The 20,237-nt window shown below is 38.9% G+C and overlaps 1 long non-coding RNA gene across 1 annotated transcript; it reads right to left on the bottom strand.

Annotated features, from left to right (window-relative positions):
• Positions 1-3,423: 3,423 nt before the first annotated feature.
• Positions 3,424-17,565, bottom strand: LOC122647197. The gene is made up of 3 exons (XR_006330816.1): positions 17,525-17,565; positions 16,897-17,095; positions 3,424-3,686 (listed from the first exon to the last, which is right to left on the bottom strand). It is a non-coding gene; the product is annotated as an uncharacterized LOC122647197 (long non-coding RNA).
• Positions 17,566-20,237: the final 2,672 nt, after the last annotated feature.

Genomic DNA, 20,237 nt, shown 5'->3' with positions numbered 1-20,237 from the left:
ATTACAACCGCGGGTATTCCACGCAAAGATTAACATGATAAGAGGAAGTGAAGGTAGAAGAAACATACAAAAGTGAAACAGTCTTCGAGGAACAAAGGATCTACGGTAAGCACGAAAATTTAGATTCCAAATACTGAAACACCAGGCAAGCAACAGAATAAAGAAAACACAGTAACGTTTAAAAAACCAATGCCAAATAAGAGGTATGTTTACAGGGTTCGGCACTTCCAGACCTACTGTGGGAATATGAACGAGACTAGAGGAGACCAAATCTGAGGTCACCTCACGACCTTTACAACCCCCATCCCGAATTTCTCCCAACCAATCATGCACCATCGCCAAAAGGGAGGTAGGGTGGCTAGAGGAAGATAGTGCACCAATTAGAGAAGCACGAAAGTCTGAGAACTCACGAAGTAGGGGTTGCACAACAGGTGAAGGGGAGAGCTTTCTTTTCTTGAGAGAAGGCTCACAGACAAGGCTCCCTTCAAAGATAGCATTCTGGTCTACACTCTGGACCGGAGCAAGCGGAGCAGACTGAACTTCGTAGGAAGGATCCAGATCCAAAGGAGAGAGCAGACTAACATCAGGGATCACCATAGCGGGGGGGTCCAGCCGATTCACAAGGGCCCATCAAAGGAGGCAGTGCACCATCAGAAGGCTCCATCAGTAAGGAAGAAAGAAAATCATCCGTCGACGAAATGGTGTCCCCGCCAATATGGTCAGCCGTGGGTAATACCACAAGAGACAATTGGAGGTCCTGCTCGAAACAGCAACCTGAGTTGAGACCGATTCCTGTAGTGTCAGCCTCAGATAATTCCCATTCCATATCTGCAAGTGCTAAAGCAGAGGCCCCATCCATAGGACCATCCTCATCACATATTTCAGTAATTATAGGCTCTGATATGTGCCTAAAATGTGAGTCATTCGCAAGACACCAAGCACCCACATCATCAGATACACCAGAGAGAAACCCCTCAAGACCAGTGAAATTAAACCGAAGTGGTCGTGTAAGAGCCTGATCAAACCGATGGTCAGAAGTCGAGGAAGCTGAGCAAACTCCAGCAGAATGGCACAGGCAGCCACAGATAGTACAAATTTGAAGAGCTTCATACTTAAGGTCCACAGGGAGAAGATCACCTCTGTCATTCCTGATTTTAGAGTGGAGACAAACTGGACGCCTCCATTTAATCATGGCCTTCACGCGAGCAACAGTTTGAGGGAGCCCGACGTCATGCTGGAGATAGAGCTCGACGACTTTATCCACACAAGAAACAACCTGTTTGAGAGATTCAACAGAAAAGGCTTCCACCGGCATTGGGCTCACTTGGATCCATATCGGAATTGTTTAACGTTCACTGGTAAAAAGAGCGTCGTTCAAGGCATGAGGAATGAGGTGTACAAGCCCTTGCCCACACCACCAGGGGCACAAAGAAAGGAGCCGATCACACGAGTAAGGTTTGAGACATGTAGAACAAACATCCCATCCCCGATCCAATTGAAGTCATTCACCCCCATCGGCCTCCAAATGTTGAAGAGTTGAGAGCAGAACAATTCCAAGGACGGTTTAGGTAGTCCCACAGTAAATCCGAACAAGACTGGGTGATCCAGACTGTCCAAGAAATTGAGATTCTTCCCCTAGATCCCTTTAGCAAGTAACTCTTGATTGAATGCCCAATTAGATTCTAGAGGAATATCTTTGGGTGACCCCTGACGAGGATCATTCAAGCTCCACCTAAAACCAAAATCTAATCTGCGCCGGTTGCAGTACGGGCGTCGACTGTGTGAGCCAGACGATCTCTGAAAGGAGCTGCTGTGAGGCAACATGGAAAGACAGAGAAACCAAGCAACAGGCAGGTAAAAACAATAAAATAAGGGTAGCACAGCAAGACCCCACTAAGAGGATCAAACCGGAAACAACAGCACAAAAAGTAACAAAGGAAAAAACGCAATCAGCACAATGGCAGGACTCCAAACACAGAATCAAGCCCAAGCAATTCAAAAAGCAACACGACAAGCAAACCCCAAAACAGGAAAGCCCATCATGCAGAACCAGAAGGAATAAAACACCAAAGATGGAGACGACAGAGAAGTGAGAAAGCGACAGTAGCAGAAGAACAGGAGAAGAGGGAATATAGGGCGATAGGCACCAAGTCAGTTCATATTCCCACAGTCTTTCCACGGCAAACCCCAAAAAGAACGCAATAAAGAGGTTAGATGAAAGTTGGTGAGAAGGGAAAGGTAATAAAGGAAACGAGTTAAGGAAGTGAAATCATGATAGCATACACCAAAAAGCAGCGAGGGAAGCGAAGAGTTTCATTCGGACTGAATTGCTTGTGTTTTGGTAGAAGTATTACCCAAGTATTACGGAAGGGTTTTGTGGAGTCAAGCTATGTACGCTCATTTCTCCTATACGTGAGGGAGTGTTGGGAATAATCTCACAGGAGACCCGTTTCTCGTTGTCCTGAAAGTGAATCAAATTGGTTTTTTTTTTCAGTTGTAGCAATTACTTGTATCTCCTGTAAACTTTCGTAGAAGATATTTATGGCACATTGGGAGAGGCATCTCTAGATAGCCATGATCAAAGCCATTCAAATAACATCTCTCAATTGAATGGCTCTAGACCCTATCACAAGATCTCCATCTCTTTCTGATTCTTTGCAAATCTGGTGACTCTTCCCTTTCTTCTGCAATCATATTTTTTTCTCTGATAGGCAGGACCTAAAGAGAGATAAACTCAAGAATTCAATTGTGAGGCATTGGTTCTTGCCAACTGAGCTACTCCTTGAGGTTCCCTTCTTCAATCTCTCTGCCTTTTGCATCCGTATCCACTTTGTAACTCCAGTAATTTGTCTTCCATACAAGTTCAAGGACGACCTGTCTTTTTTTTCCAATGTGAGACTAGTCTCCTCCATTGATTCTACAATGGAACCAAAATTTCTACAGTGATTAAATTAGTGAAGTACACAATTTCTTAAAGTTTTTGGTAATTTTCCTGGTGCAATTTCTGCAGAAGTTGAAGAGATGGGATGCCAAAGTGTCTAGAGTCAGGCACGCTGAGGAGGTGTTGCTAGACTTCGGACACGAAGGTGTTGCTGGAGAGTAGGAGTTGGCACCGGAGAGATGGATCCAAGAACCAATGCTAGAGGCGGGGCTTGGTTGTTGTGTGAGGGTGAGGGTGGGGGTGGGGGTGGGGGTGGGGGTGGGGGGGGGATGGGGGGAGCCACCTGACTTAATTTAGATTGTTCAGCACATGCTTGTAACCCTCCAATTCAATTTCTTTCCACCACAATCTGGCCCATCCAATTGACCAATGACAACCACCTATGCCTCAAGATATCTCATTAATCAACAGCTAGTATCAATTTATCTACACACTGATTAGCCACTGCAGATCATATATGAACGAGTTGCCAAAAAAAAAAAAAAGGCACGGCCAGACCCACAATTACGAAAGAACAAGGGAAAAAAAGGGAAGTTAAATGCAATGCTTTAGAATGCATGCATAACTATACCAGAGCTTCAAATTTGATATCCCATGTTTGAGTAGGGTATCTTGATTTCCCCCTTCAAAAGATTAGTTGAGACATCAGTGCCTTTTGCCTTGAATGTTTTGTCTGTGAATTCAAGCACTCGAGAAGCTTGGAGAGCCATCTCAGTATATGGAGTCGGAGACATGTCAGTGCCATCTACACAAATATTAATATCCAGTTCTCAGTCACCACAGCAAGCAACAATTCACAGTGGTTGGAACAGAGAGATAATGGGAAAGCAATAAAACAAGATACTATTTGACTCCGATCCATCAACACAATTTTAAATATTTGGTTCTCAACCCGGTTACAATGGCTACAGATGCTGTCAGTTTTTTCTTTTTTCTTTTTTCTTTTTTTTTGTATTTGAAGGTTCAGAAGTCTCTTTTTCAGGGTTTTATTTATCATTTCCTAAATATTTACCTTATAACTTATATAGGCTTCACTTTTTTTTTATTTTATTTTTGTTGGGGGGGGGGGGGGTGGGGAGTGTGATTTGACGCGATTCATTTGTTTTAATGAAAAGAATATGAAAATAGCTTCAGTGGAATCAAAAAAAAAAATAACATCAAGAATTTATTTTACTAATTTATGGAAAATGATACATTAAAAACTTTTGTACGTCATTTTACTGTAAAACAGGTTTATGTATGTCAATTACTAAAATTTTTACATATATGATGGTGTTTGTAGCAAAATCAAATAACACCAACCAGAATCTATGAAGAAGAAGAGAACTAAGAGGGAGAAAGAGAGACCACAATAGGAGAAAGATGAGAGAATCCTAGAGCCATGATTGGATTCAATATTACCCCTACTGTGGTCTAGCCCCACAATATTTATTATATTGGGAAAAAGAATGCTGCCTAGTCGTGTGGAATAGTGGAACCTGTTCCCAAACACAAGATAGTACGAGATTACGGCCCCACTCCCCATGAAATAACAAATCTCATCCATGTTGATGCCCTGCGTGCACTCTCATTGGCCCCTGTTCTGGTGCAGGGGCCATGTGACCAGAGCGATCTCTTACCCACATTATACTCAGGAAACCTACTAAGAGTCTAATTACAAAAAAAACAAAAACAATTTAAAGTAACTAGCAATGACTATATGACTTAAAACAAGATGATAACTCAACATCAAATACTCCCCCTCACAGTACACTTTAACATTCCCCCTCAAGTTGGAGCACATATATCAATGCTCTAGCTGGGAACAACAAGAATAGATATTAACAATAGAATCAGTCTTGAACATATATAGCAATCTTAGACACTAGTGACCACAGAGAGAACTTCATTCCAATAGCAATACTAACGCAAGCACACCAATCATCAATAGCAACAATAGAGAAAAATTTGTGTCGAATAAATCTAGAAAACAACAAACAAAATAAGCGGCAAAACCAACCGCAAACTAAATATATCATAGTAGCAACAACAACATCATAAGCCCTTCTCAAGGAAGGCAAGTCGTGAATCTTCACAAAGAAGAAAGATAAAGTGCAGCATAAGTTGCTGGATAAAAGGGCAGCATAGGTTGCTGCGAACCACTAATCAAAGAGCATCATAGGCAGCAACAAACCACATAACACAACACAACACATGGTTGTTGGGAACCACATAACACAATCACAAAACAAAGCATAAGATTGTTGGGAACCACATAACACAACATAAGGTTGTTGGGAACTACAAATAATAATCTTGTTTCTGAAAACCACAAGTAACCATCTTCATAAGAAAATATGTTGTTGATGACGAGCAGATAATAATAATAATAATAATCTTCAAAAAATCAGATGATAACTCCAATCCCCCCCCTTCTCACGTGTAGCAGCACTACACGTGGATAAATAATGCAGGGAAGAACTGTTAGAGTTGTTAGAATATTTTATATAAGGATAGTTTTGTCATTGTCTTGTTATAAGACATGACTAAGTTGTATTTTTCCTTTCTTTTCTTAATTTTATTTACCTCCCTAGGGAGGTCTGCATAATTCATAGAAGTTAATTAAATGAAGCTAATATGTGTGTTGAGAATCACTTAACACACATAATCGATTCTCTCATTTCTCCTCTCTTCTCTTCTCTTCTCTTCTTCTTCTTCTTCTTCTTCCTCACTCAACTCTTACATCTTGTTCTCTTCCTTGAGTTAACTCATTTATACATTCCAATTTCGTATCAGAGCAGGTTTTGAAAGTCAACCTAGTTCCTCTTGCTTCCCAACTCTCCTGGAACCCTAAAAACGTAAAGGGTTCTATTGAGACCATACTATATAAAGTACTTCACATAGAAGGATCTATTGTGGTTAGATCTTCAAAGAAATGATGAAGGGAGAAGGTTAGAGAGCGTTGCTCTCTCTTTTGCTGTTGTATAGGTATGCTCTATTTTTGCTCCTTGTTTGAATCTTTTTGAAAGCTGGATGACTTGGATGCTTATTAGTTATTGAGAATGAAAGAGTTACATCCTTTTAGGGAACTGATTCCCTTGTAGGGTGTGAAAGGTAGGCTATTGTTCTGGCATAACCATGCCTCAGGTAAGAGTTTATGTGGGATGATAATGGGTTTTATTCCCTCATTTATCATATGGGAACTCTGGAAAGAGAGAAATAATAGGAGGCATAGGGAAAGAGCAAGGTCGGCTTGCTACATTATTGAGGCGGTGAAAAGCTGGGTTAAAGAAATTCCATACTTCGGCTCTTTCTCAAAATCTCCAACTTTAAAGAAGTCTCTTATTCTTTGATATTTTTAACCTCTCTCACCCTCCAATTAGACACAAAATGCCCATCCCCGTTTACTGGTGCCCCCCCCCCCCTTCAACTCTGTCAAGCTTAATGTGAATAGCGGGGGAATCCGGGTATGGGGGGTGGAGGGGCATTATTAGAGACAATAATGGTTGGTTGTTGGCAGCCTTTGCAAATTTTTATGGGGAGTGTACCAACTCTATTGCATAGTTGTCAAGGCATCGCCTAGGCGTCCAGGTGCCTTGGCCGGCTTGGGCATCTTGGACGCCTTGATCACCTAATTGGTGTCGCTTTGATTTTGGACCCTCTCCGGCGCTTTAGGTCGCCTAGACGCCGTGACATCTATGCTCTATTGCAAAAGTTAGAGCTCTTAAGGATGGTCTCCAAATGTGCGCTGCTATGGGGTTTTCAGACTTTGATGTTAACATGGATTCCTCCATGGTGGTGTGTTGTACTTCCTCAAAAAAGTGCACTCTTTGGAAAGGATGGTACTGGTTCCATGACATTCAGGTTTTGGTTGCGTCGCTCCGCCTAGGATTTCTTTCACCTTCAGAGAAGGTAATAGGGCTGTCGACTGGCTGGCAAATTGGGCTTGTGACTCGACGGGTAATTCCTTCTTCACTTCTGACTCGGTGCTCCCTCTGGGTCTCAGGCGTATTCTGCGTGAGGATGTAACTGATATTCCTGTGTTGAGATCTCGTTAATTAGTTTTGTGGGTTTTATATGGGAATGAGGTATGGTCTGTTAGAGTGTGTGAATGATGATGTTCTCATCTTGGGTTGGGGTAAGGCGGTTATGTCCCCCCTTGTATTCCGTTCTATTGATTGATTGATTTTTAATAAATTGCTAGGGGCCAGCCCAGGTCCCAGAAAATATTCGAGTTAAAAAAAAAAGTTACATCCTTTTATAGTTGTTGGGTACTATGGACTAAAGACACTTGAGTGTTAGAAGGATTTGGTTGGTGTTCCACAAGTATTTGCTCTCTGTATGCTTGCTGGCTTTTTCATTTGCTCCTTGTCTGGTTGATTTGGAGCCATTTGTTTACTGGTTTGCCTCTTTAGTTTGGGTTGTGTACTCCCCATATGAGCAAAACACTATATTGATTGTTAAAGTGTCTACATATTATGCCTACTATGTCTGGGAATGATTCTGAGGTCAATGGACCAACTCCTGGTATCAGGCTGAGTAGTGGTTTCCCCACTATGACTTCCTTTGATAACCCCAACACCCAGATTTCTATTGTGAAGTTGGACAATACCAACTATTTAGACTAGTCTCATTCTGTGAAGATGTCTCTATGAAGTAGGGAAAAGTTGGGGTATATTACTGGCTCTATTAAGGAGCCTGCCATTACTAATCCAAGATATCTGAAGTGGAAGACTGAGAACTCCACAGTTATGACTTGGTTGGTTTTCTCCTTGAAACCTAAGATTAGTAGGAGATTTATAGACAAGGAAACTGCAACAGATATGTAGGATAGTATCACCAGGACCTTTGATTGAGTTGGTGACCATGCAAAGGTGTACCAAATCCACCAATAAGTCATCAATATGAAACAAGGTGATAGAAGCATCTCTGATTACTACAACACTATTATCAGCCTGTGGCAGGAATATGATCACTGCAGTTACCTTCGACTGTCCAACTCTGAAGATGAAGTCAAGGTCTATAAGAACCAGGAAGTCGAAAGGATCTTCTATCTACTTGGTGGGCTCAATCTAGAGTATGAGCCCATTCATCTATAGATCTTAGGGAGGTCTCTGTGAATTCACTTAGAGGGGGGTGAATAGGTGAAGTTAGTGGAATACAAAAAAATATTACGAAAATAAAAATGTTATCAATGAAAGATAAGTAAATTGCAAAGATAACACAAGAATTTATAGTGGTTCGGCCAAAACTTGCCTACGTCCATTCCTCTCACCTTAGAGAGAATTCCACTAAAAAGAATCTTGAGAATGAGCAAGAGAACTCGTACAAATCTTAATTGAGAGTAAGAGAACTCAACATTAATAACTACTCTTGATTTCGAGCAAGAGGACTCAACCAATCTTGATTCCGAGCAAGAGGACTCAATTAACATATATAATGAAAATTTCCTAAGAAAAGGATTACCTCAACTTTAATAAGTGTGTAAGCTACCTTCCACCCTTGGAGCTTGAAGCTAAGTGAGGTAGAGGAGCATGAGTGTGTGAGCTTTGTGAGAATTGATGCTTATAATCAATGAATGGCTCACTTGATGCTATTTCGATGAATCTTGTGATGAAGGCTCTTAATTGTGATTAGAGTCTTAAACAAGAGTCTATTTATAGGCTAGGTAGTTCTAATAATTATAGAAACTGTCTTAAGATCAGATTAGATTAGACAGTAATAATTTGGTATATCGATTCCTAATCATGTATGCCGGTTCACCAAATTTCCTTATATGATCTAAGGTATAACGGTCAATTCCAACAGTCATATCTGATCCGGTATGCTGGATCGTAATCCGGTATGCCGGTTCAGGGTAAAATATAGCCAGCCTTGATCCAGTATGCTGGATCACTATCCAGCGTGCGCTGGAAAGCTATTGTAGGCTATTTTCGAAGATCAACATTGATCCGGTATGCCGGATTAGCTATTTTCTACTGAAATGAGCTAAGTCCTTTGATGGGCTACCTTGGGGGTTTCCAAATCAAATTGGCCACATGAATTGGGGTTGTTTTAACCTCCTAAAGTCATTCTATATGAATGTATGCATGTGTGTGTGCATTACATTATTAGTGACTTTAAACAAAGATTTTACAAAATAGTACAACTTGCAATCTTAAACCTTGAAAACCTTCAAAGTAAAATCTTCCATCTTGACTTGGTCTTTATCTTCAAAGCTTAATTCTTCTTTTCATGTCTTTGAAATAGCTTTGAGCATCAGTCACTTGAATTGAGTGCTTGCTCTTGAATTGAGCACATACTCCCTCTCACTTGGTGCTACGCTCTTATCTAAACAACTTAAACAAGAGTTAGTCCAAAAGTGATTTTATTTGTTATTATCAAAACCTCTATATCATCATGATGGATGACTTGGAGCTTATGTAAGAGGTCTTTTCCTCAATAATCTCTCCCTTTTTAATGATGACAAATAATCCAACAACAGTAATAATGAAGCAACTTTAAATTTGAAGCAATATATAGAAATTCAAAAGAAATTGCAGATATCATTAATATCAAAGAAAGTTGCACAATCATTCATAAAACTTGAAACTTGAAATGAACAAATTGCATTACAATATTCATTTCAAAACATTCCTATACAATCAATTTAATTTATTCCATTACTATTACCATATATTTCTCCCCCTTTATCATTGTCAAAAAGTGGGTAGGAGAATTCAAGGATTTGGGTCAAATGGTGGAATAGGTGGGATGGAGCTTGATTCAGCAAATTCACTCATTCAAATGGGTCACACATACTTAAGTCTCTTCTAAGTGAACAGAATATTTCTTCACTTAAGGGTTTTGTGAAGATATCTGCGAGTTGCTTCTCGGTCTCAATAAAGTCAAGTCGAATTTCACTTCTTTGAACTGTATCACGTAAGAAGTGATGACGAATATCAATGTGCTTAGGTCCTGAGTCTAAAATCATGTTCTTGCTTAGGTTTATTGCATTTGTGTTATCACACTGGATAGAGGAAGTGTCAAACTTAACTCCATAATCTTGGAGAGTTTGCCTCATCCATAACACTTGTGCACAACACCATCCTACTGCGATGTATTCAGCCTCGGTGGTAGATAAAGCAACAAAATTTTGCTTCTTACTAAACCACGAAATCAAACATGATCCTAGGAAGTGACAAGATCCACCTATACTCTTCCGATCAGCATAACACCCGGCAAAGTCAGCATCGGAGAAGCTAATTAGGTCAAAGTCATTGTCCATAGGGTACCAGAGGCTAATGCTTAGAGTTCCTTTTAGGTACTTAAAGATTCTCTTTACAGTACTCAAATTGGATTGCATAGGTTGGGCTTAAAACATAGCACAAGCATAGACACTAAATATTACGTCAGGTCTACTAGCCGTTAAGTAGAGTAAACTACCTATCATGCCTTTATATATAATAGGGTCAACAGGAGTTCCATCTTCATCTTTGAACAAGGATACAGATGTACTCATTGGAGTACTAGAAGATTTCTGTCCATTGATGTCAAACTTCTTCAAGAGTTCTTTAAGGTATTTAGTTTGACTGATGAAAATCCCATTTGGAGTTTGTTTTATTTGAAGTTCTAGAGAGAAGTTTAATTCTCCCATTAGACTCATTTCAAACTCACTACTCATGGTTTTACTAAATTCATGACAAAGAGATTCATTAGTTGAACCAAAAATAATATCATCAATATAAATTTGAACAATAATTAAATCATCTTTCTTATGCTTAACAAACAAAGTAGTATCAATCTTGCCCATTAAAAAGCCATTATTAACAAGAAACTTACTTAACCTGTCATACCAAGCTCTTGGGGCTTGTTTCAAGCCATAAAGGGCCTTCTTCAGTTTGCAGACATGGTTAGGGTACTTGAAGTCTTCAAATCCAGGAGGTTGGATAACATGTATTTCTTCATTAATGAAACCATTTAAAAATGCATTATTCACATTCATTTGATGTAACTTGAAATTCTTATGACATGCAAATGAAAGTAATATTCTAATAGATTCAAGTCTAGCTACAGGTGCATATGTTTCATCAAAGTCAATGCCTTCTTGTTGATTATAGCCTTGAGCAACCAATCTAGCCTTTTTTCTAGTTATGTTTCCATCTTCATCAAGTTTATTTCTAAATACCCATCTAGTTCCAATAATTTTGGTGTTCAAGGATTTTGGCACTAAGTTTCAAACTTGATTTCTTTCAAACTAATTAAGCTCTTCTTGCATAGCAAATTATCCAATTACTATCCAAAAGGGCTTCCTTTATATTCTTGGGTTCAATGGTAGAGATGAAGGCTACATTAGAAAAAATATTTTGAACTTTACTTCTAGCTTGTATGCCTTTCTCTAAGTTTCCAGTGACAAGGTCAAGAGAGTGATCTTTAACAGTCCTTATTTCCTTTGGAAGTTGATGTACATGATCATTAGGTTCTGCTAAAGAGACATTTTCAACTCTTTTCCTAATTTCAAGTACTTCATCTTCATCTTCTTCTTCTAAGTCTTTATATTTATTCTTGGCCATAGATTCATCAAATTTGACATTCACAGACTCTTCCACAACTAGTATTCTTTTATTAAATACTCTATAAGCTCTATTATTTGTGGAGTAGCCTAGAAATATACCATCATCGGCCTTTTCTTCAAACTTTCCTAAATTGTCATTTGTGTTAAGAATGAAACATGTACAATCAAAAACTTTAAAGTAATCAACTTTAGGAAGTTTATTATGAAAAAGTTCATAAGGAGTTTGTAAAAGAATAAGTCTTATCAAAACTCAGTTCAATACATAACATGCCGTATGAACGGCTTCAGCCCAAAAGTACTTTAGCAAAGAGTACTCATTGAGCATTGTCCTTACAGTTTCTTGAATGATTTTATTTTTTCTTTCAACCACACCATTTGATTGTGGTGTTCTAGGGGCCGAAAAGTTATGAGTTATACCTTATTTTCTACAAAAGTCTCCAAATTCATCTATGTTATCAAATTCATCACCATGGTCACTTTTGATAGTTGTGATCAAATAATCCTTCTGATTTTGTATTCTCTTACAAAGAGATACAAATTCCTCAAATGCATTATTTTTATGCTTGAGAAAAAGGGTCCAAGTGAATCTAGAGTAGTCATCTACAATAACAAAGGTGTATTTCTTTCCTCCTAGGCTTGTGGTTTGGATAGGTCCAAATAAGTCAAGGTGGAGTAGTTGCAAAGGTCTAGAAGTAGCAACAGAGTTTATGGCCTTGTGAGAAACCTTTATAAGTTTACTTCTTTGACATGCTCCACAAGTGTGTTGCTTATCAAAGTTCAACTTTGTTGGATTTTTCACCAAATTCTTTGAGGATAGGGATCTAATTATTTTAGTATTTATATGTTCTAATTTCCTATGCCATAAGATAGCATTATCAAATTTTGAAATAAGGCATGCATCATGTGAGTTTACACTAAATATGCAAGTATAAACGTTATTTCTTCTACATCCTTCAAGAATCACATTATCATCAGAATCTTTAATTACACATTTAGAGGCATTAAAATTTTCAAAATATTTATTGTTGCATAATTGATTTACACTAAGTAGATTATACTTAAGGTTATCAACTAAGCTAACATTAGAGATTATTGTATCTCCAAATTTGATTGATCCATTTTCAATGATTCTTCCTTCGCTGTTGTCTCCAAAGGATACCCATCCTCCTTTTTGCTTTTTGAGCTTGAAAAACAGCTTTGGATTGGATGTCATGTGCTTTGAGCAGCCATTATCGATGTACCATTCCATGTTGCTCTTGTGCACCTATAAAACAAAAATACTTAATAAAATTTTAGTCTCCATTGTGTGTTGAGTCCGTCATTGTTAGTATCATACATTCCTCTTGGTCTCCAAATCATTTGGTTACCATTTACCTTTTGGTTGCCATACCAATGTTTGTATGATTGAGGGTTCTAAGGTCTTTGGTTTTAAGGTACTCTATATGATCATTGGTTCTTAGGTGGTCTTTGTACCTTTGGTGGTGTTCTAGTTAGTCTTTGCATCTTTAGAGGACTTTTTCTATTTTGACCATTATAAGGTCTTCTAGGATAATAGAATGTTTGGTTCATATGATAGCATTTTCAAATTATATGTCCCTTTTTGTTGCAGTTATTGCATACAACAACTTGAGGAGTATTTGCATTTTGAGTCTTCCCTTTGGGATTGGGGTTCTTAATTTGAGGACTTTTTTTCTTGAAATAGCATTCCTTAAGAGAATGTCCCTTCTTCCTACAATAATTGCAGTATTTATTCTTCTTCACTCTCTTACTTACCATTTTACTTATACTTGGCTCTTTGGATTGATTTAAACTTTTGTTCACATCATAGCCTAGCCCTTCCTTGTTGAAAAGTGTTTTGGATGAAGATCCAAGTACAATGTCAAAATTCTTTTTACTATTAGTAAAAGATTTTAAAGCTTTATACAATTTTTTTTTTTCTTCTTCCAAGTCGTTAACTTGAGAAGTTAAAGTTATGTTTTAGTCTTTAAGGATATTGATCTCTTTTAAGAGATTCTTTTTTATAGTTGTTAATTCCATGCTATTTTGATAAAGGTCTTCAAATGTTTCTTCTAATTCTAAGAAATCTTTATCTTTATGAGATGGAGAAGTGGGAATTACCTCATTTTGATTTTCTTTATGTTTAAGAGCCATAAGTGCAAGGTTAGTTTGCTCTTCTTCTGGAGATTCTTCGTCTTCCTCTTCTTCATCACTTAAATCGAATGAGTGGTCGACTTTATATGTCTTTTTGTATTTCTTTATTTTTAGACAGTCTCCCTTATAGTGTCCTGGTTTCCTACACTAAAAGTAAATAATGTCTTTTGAAGAGAAGTATCTTTGAAAATATTCTTACATTTCTAGTCCTTGGAGAATCTCCTTTTACTGAATGAGGTTTTGCCCTTGTTCTTCAGGAATCTTGAAAACTTCTAGGAGAGATAGACGATCTCATCATCAGAAAGTTCTTCATCATCATTGATTTTGTAGCATGATTTGAAAGCTATGACCTTCTTCTTAGGTTATTTTGGTTCATCTTATTTGGTGTCCAGTTTGAGTTCCATTTCATGGGTTTGGAAGGATCCCAAAAGCTCATCTAGACTCAACTTGTTGATGTCTTTTGATTCTTTGATAGCCGTAGTTTTGGATCTCTATTTCTTTGAAAGAGATCTCAAGATCTTTCGTACATTTTCTCCATTTGAATAGATCTTATCTAAACCTTTCAACTTGTTCACAATGTTAGTGAAACGAGTAAACATAGCATAGATATCCTCATCATTCTTCATTTTAAATAATTCATATTCATTAATAAGCATATCTATTTTGGATTGTTGGACCTCCGAGTTACCTTCATAGGCTACAACGAGTTTATCAAACATCTCCTTAGCTGAGTCACATATACAAGTTCTATTGTACTCTTTTTCTCCCAAGGCACATTGAATGTAACTTATTGCTAAATAGTTAAGTTGGACTTTTGCTTTATCAGCGATAGTCCATTCTTCTTTGGGTTTGTCTATGGTATTTGGTTCATTCTCAATAACTTTCTTAGGATCAATGTTATTGGCACATACAAAATTTTTGAAGCGATTTTTCCAGTAGAAAAATCCTTCACCTTCAAAGAAGGATGGTCAGGTAATGTTGTATCCTTCAATATTTTGATTGACAGAGGATCCCATGGTCTTTAAGTCTTAATAAGATTAAAAACAATCAAGGTCTTGAGCTCCCGCTCTAATACCAAATGTGAAATCACCTAGAGGGAGGTGAATAGGTGAAGGTAGTGGAATATAAAAAAAATTACGAAAATAAAAATATTATCAATGAAAGACAAGTAAATTGTAAAGATAACACAAGAATTTATGGTGGTTTGGTCAAAACTTGCCTACGTCCATTCCTCTCACCTTAGAGAGAATTCCACTAAAGAGAATTTTGAGAATGAGCAAGAGAACTCGTACAAATCTTGATTGAGAACAAGAAAACTCAACACTAATAACTACTATTGATTTCGAGCAAGAGGACTCAACCAATCTTGATTTCGAACAAGAGGACTCAATTAACACATATAATGAAAATTTACTAAGAAAGATTACCTTAACCTTAGTAAGTGTGTAAGCTATCTTCCACCTTAGAACTTGAAGCTAAGTGAGGTAGAGGAGCTTGAGTGTGTGACCTTTGTGATGAATTGATGCTTACAATCAATGAATGACTCACTTGATGCTATTTCAATGAATCTTGTGATGAAGGCTCTTAATTGTGCTTTGTAGTAGTGATTAGAACCTTAAACAAGAGTCTATTTTAGGCTAGGTAGCTCTAATAATTATAGAAATTGTCTTAAGATTGGATTAGATTAGACAATAATAATCTGGTATATCGATTCCTAATCCGGTATGCCAATTCACCAAATTTCTTTATATGATCTAAGGTATAACGGTCAAATTCCAATAATCATATCTGATCTAATATGCTGATTTAGGGTAAAATACAGTCAGCCTTGATTTGATATGTTGGATCACTATCTAGCGTGTGGCTATTTCTTGAGATCAACATTGATCTGGTATGCTGTTTAAGGATCCGGTATGCCAGATTAGCTATTTTCTGCTAAAATGAGCTAAGTCCTTTGATGGGCTACCTTGGGGGTTTCCAAATCAGATTGGTCACATAAATTGGGGTTGTTTTAACCTCCTAAAGTTATTCTATATGAATGTATGCGTGTGTGTTTGTGCATTACATTATTTGTGACTTTAAACAAAGATTTTATAAAATAGTACAACTTAAAATCTTAAAAGTTAAAAGCCTTCAAAGTAAAATCCTCCATCTTAACTTGGTCTTTATCTTCAAAGCTTAATTCTTCTTTTCATGTCTTTAAAATTAGCTTTGAACATCAGTCACTTGAATTGAGTGCATACTCCCCTCACTTGGTGGTATGCTCTTATCTAAACAACTTAAACAAGAGTTAGTCCAAAAGTGGTTTTATTTGTTATCCTCAAAACCTCTATATCATCATGATGGATGACTTGGAGCTTATGTATGAGGTCTTTTCCTCAACAGTCTCCCTATCCATCCTTGGATGAAGTGTGTAGTTACTTACATAGTGAGGAAACTAGGAGAACAACCATGGATACTGCACCTTCAATGGAGCGATCTGCTCTTATTTCTAGTTCCCATCGAGACTGGAGAAGTGGGGGGAAAGGTAGTTCCCATTCAGGAAGTTCCCCCATGTGAGCTATCATTGGGCCTCTTACTGGTGCAGGTGCTACACGACCAGACAGATTTGTTGTCTTATATATAGAGGGAAAAGGGTGGGCAGGCTGCCAGGGTGCCCATCCTATATCTATCTCTTTCCCACCCTCATGAAAAGGACCACCCTGTCCCTTCCATCCTACCCTGCCCATTGGTCATTGCCACCCACATACCTAGAGCGGGCAATGTGCCCAACCTCTACCTATACATATAGGGGACAACTTGTTGTGACCAGAGTGGTGAACTAAGAAGTTGTAACCTTCTTTTAATTGCCCCTTGATTTGTTCCAAAATGTTATTAAATGCAGTATTTAATGCATTTTTATGTGAAATGATAGGATTTACCCTTGTTGAAGAAAAAAATGTTATACTAAAAGGGCAAAAAAATAAGGTTACAATCTTAGCCAACCTTGGTTACAACAAATTATATATATATATATAATGTGCTTGTGGTATTGGGAATTGGGGAAGGAGCTAAAGGTGGAGCTAGCAGGTAAGTTGTTATATTGGTCATATGCTACAAGAAAGCTAATTGATGTAGACCAAACTTTCCCTTTCATAGTTTGTAATGTGAATTGCACCTTAAATGATACAAGTGGAATGAAAAATACATTTACTTAGTTACCACTAAAATTTTATTTATATATACATTCTCCCCTCAAGCTTAGCTAACATAGAGCTTTGGTGATACTTACTATTGAGCATTCAGTATCCGTCTATGATTCAACAACATGCAGGGCCCATGTGTGTATCCATTCAAGTCCTTTAGATATGTCAGTATTGCCTTCAACCAAAGCAGATGCTACAAAAGAGGGATGAAGTGCCACCAATATGCATGAAGCTGTAAACAGAACTGACCTTCTGACATACTCTTCCACATGATGTGAAACCTCCCTGGGTGGAAATAACAATTAAAAACATCAAATAATCACAGAACCTACTTTAAGACACAAAATTCTAATGTAACTAATAGAAATGGGGATATTCTACTAATGGTACACTAGTAAATGTGGTGTAGATTCATAGAGCCGTTATTTCAACCATCCAATGGATCCTACCCAAAAAGTTTGCAAGCCAAAAATAGCTGCATCAAAATATTATAATTGTCCTCCATATGTTAAGTGGCTATGTATCAACCAATCATGTTAGTCATGTTCCTTTTAGTGTGAAGGTTGAGTGTTGGTGTACTAGATCTCGAAGATCAAACAGATGGAGTGAAAGATTCCAGATATCGTGTCTGCACCACATATACCGGAATGCTATTGGTGGCCATTGCTACTAGAATTTCCCTCTAATAATAATTTGGTTCATATTACACTGTACCTAGAGCCTAACATATCGAGAAGGGCAGGAGCTAAAGTCATCACCTCTGGATGTGTTGCATCAGGAATTCTCCGGTAGGTCCTTCGGGTGCCACAACCTGTAAAATGACGCTAGGGACAAGGGAGAACCAGTGTGGTTCCGGCCTAGGACTCTCCGATGCCTAAGTTAGATCTTTCTTAGCAATAGATGAATTACTGGGATTCAGGATGAATAATGGGTTGGAATACCTGAGTATTTATAGTTGAGTATGGTGGTATGGAGAGTCCTCATCGGTGATGAATGTGCTACGCAGGTTAGATCATCAAGTAGTAGAGTTGTATTTGGAATAGCTCCTTGTGAGATGTAGAGTCCTAGTAGGGAAGAGGTTCCCTAAGCATCCTCTTCTCATGTTGAGTTTGGTTAGGCTTATACCTCTTTGGGATAGTCCTCCCTCTAGTATACCTCCAGTTACGATCTTTCAGTGATAGGATAATAAAGATCTTGTCGATGATGTCATGGTTGGACCCCGTGGCTTGCATGGTAAACTTGGCCTTTGGGGTGGCCTCTTGGGTTATCGAACTGGTTCTGTCATGGCCGAGCTTGAGCTGGCCTCCTCTTCGGGTCAGGACAAGTGGCATCTCGGGATTGGCCCGTATATTTTTGGTTTATCACTTGCCCCCACTCTCTTGGAATGGAGTGCTCAAGAGAGTAGCATCTGTATTGTAGTTTTTAATTTGGGAGGGGCTTATTACAAATAAAGCTTCTTGGAGGGAGCTTTGTGATGAGCATCTATGACTGTTGGATGAACTTTATTTTTTGGAGTAGATGGCTTCTTCCCTTCTTAGTAAGTGGGAGAGGTGAGGGGTTCAAAACCCCCCCCCCCACTACACTTTTTAACCTCTTTTTATTTCTTTTTTATTTTTTATTTTTTATTTTTTATTTCTTCTCTTCACTTTCTTGCTTTTTTGGTCTCAACCATCTCTTTTTTTCTTTTTTGGTCTCTCCCATCCCTTTTCTGGTCTCTCCCATCTCTTATTTGGTCTCTCCCATGTACTTTTTTTTTTTGGTCTCTCCCATCCCTTTTTTGGTCTCCCCCATCTCTTTTTTAGTCTCTCCCATCTATTTTTTTGGTTTCTCCCATCTCTTTTTTGGTCTCTCCCATCTATATTCTTTTTTGGTCTCTCCCTGCTCTTGGTCTCGCCCGCGCTCGTCGCCCTCCTGGTCGCCCATGCTCATCGCCCTCGGCTCGTCACCTGCCTGGTCGCCCACGCTCATCATCCACCTGGTCTCCCACGGGTCGTTGCCCGCTTGGTCTATCGCCTAGTCGCCCTCGCTCGTCACCTTAGCTTGCGCTTGTTGTCACGGCTTTAGCTGTTGGCTTTATGCTTTGGGCCTTCGTGGTCTATAGCCTCATTCTTAGGCTTGTCTCTCCTTCTTTTTAGGTTTGGCAATCACCTTCTTCTTTTCTCTCTCTTTTTTTTTTTATATATTGGGGGTTTCCTGACTTTAATTTGGTTATAGGTCCATTATCGTACTGCCGAGATGATGCTACGCTTCAAGAAGTACGCCTTCTAGAATGTTTAGTATGCCCAGCACCTGCGGAGTTTGGAGAGGAATGTCTTGGAGCGGAAAGCCACATGTGAAGAGGGTGACGTCCAGGAGAGGAAGATGGCTGAGGAGATTTATGCATTATCTTCCCAGAAGGCTACCTTGGAGGTCGGGACCACAGACTTATTTGCTAGGGTCCGAGCCCTTAAGGATGAGCTTCATGCCCTACGACAGAAGCATGATGTCGATCTTGTCCACGCCTGTGGGCAAGCTGTGGCTAAATTTTGAGTATCTTGAGCCTGTGAGGATATGTTCTACGTGTACAATGATGAGATTTATGCTATGGGTATAACTGACGTCGTGGGCTTTGTTCTCGGGAGAACTCCCAATTATGACTTTAGGGAGTTTCAGAGCTATGTTCCTCCTGCCACCGCAGATGCCGATGAGATAGTGGCGGATGACTCTTGTCCGGAGGAGGGTGTTAAGGTGATTCCATCTCCGGGCATGGTTCCCCTTCAGCTTTCCAGGGCTCCTTCTCCTTCATCCTCTTTCACTATTATGGATACTGACAAGATGGTAGTGGATGACCCTCGTCTGGAGGAGGGCATCGAGGTGGTTCGGTCTCCGAGCATAGCTCCCCCTTGTCCGAAGGAGGACGTTGATGTTGCCATTGCTCCTCTTGAGCCTTAATTTTATTTCTTTCTTTATGTAATAGTATACTTTTTTGGCGTGTGCTTGTAGTGGCTTTCATAACCTCAGTACTATCTTTACCTTGAATCTTTGTGCTTAAGTCTTACTTCTTTTCTTGTATGTATTATAATTTACCATTGTTTGTTGTCTCGTGGCCAAAAGGCCTTGGTGGCATAGAGCTTTGTGGTCGATGGCCTTGGTTAGCATAGAGCCTCGTGGCCGATGGCCTTGGTTGGCATAGGACCTCATGGCTGATGGCCTTAGTGCTTGTGCGGACTTGATCGACAATGGAGAAGTGCAGGTAAGGGCTTTCATTTCTTGAAAATCTTCAACTTAGAAGAAACTTTAAAAAATCATACTTGAAAAAACTTCAAAAATTCTTGAAACATGAAAATAACTAAACTAACTGTAGCTGATCCTTTACTGGTAGAACTTTTTCAGATGTTCAGAGTTCCTAGAGCATTCTATCCCCTTGCCCCCCGGAGTTTTCAAGCAA

Source organism: Telopea speciosissima, unplaced genomic scaffold, assembly GCF_018873765.1.
Source record: "Telopea speciosissima isolate NSW1024214 ecotype Mountain lineage unplaced genomic scaffold, Tspe_v1 Tspe_v1.0013, whole genome shotgun sequence".
NCBI classification, from domain to species: Eukaryota; Viridiplantae; Streptophyta; class Magnoliopsida; order Proteales; family Proteaceae; genus Telopea; species Telopea speciosissima.
The sequence above is the reverse complement of the archived record's forward strand: the minus strand, read 5'-3'. Positions and strand labels throughout refer to the sequence as shown.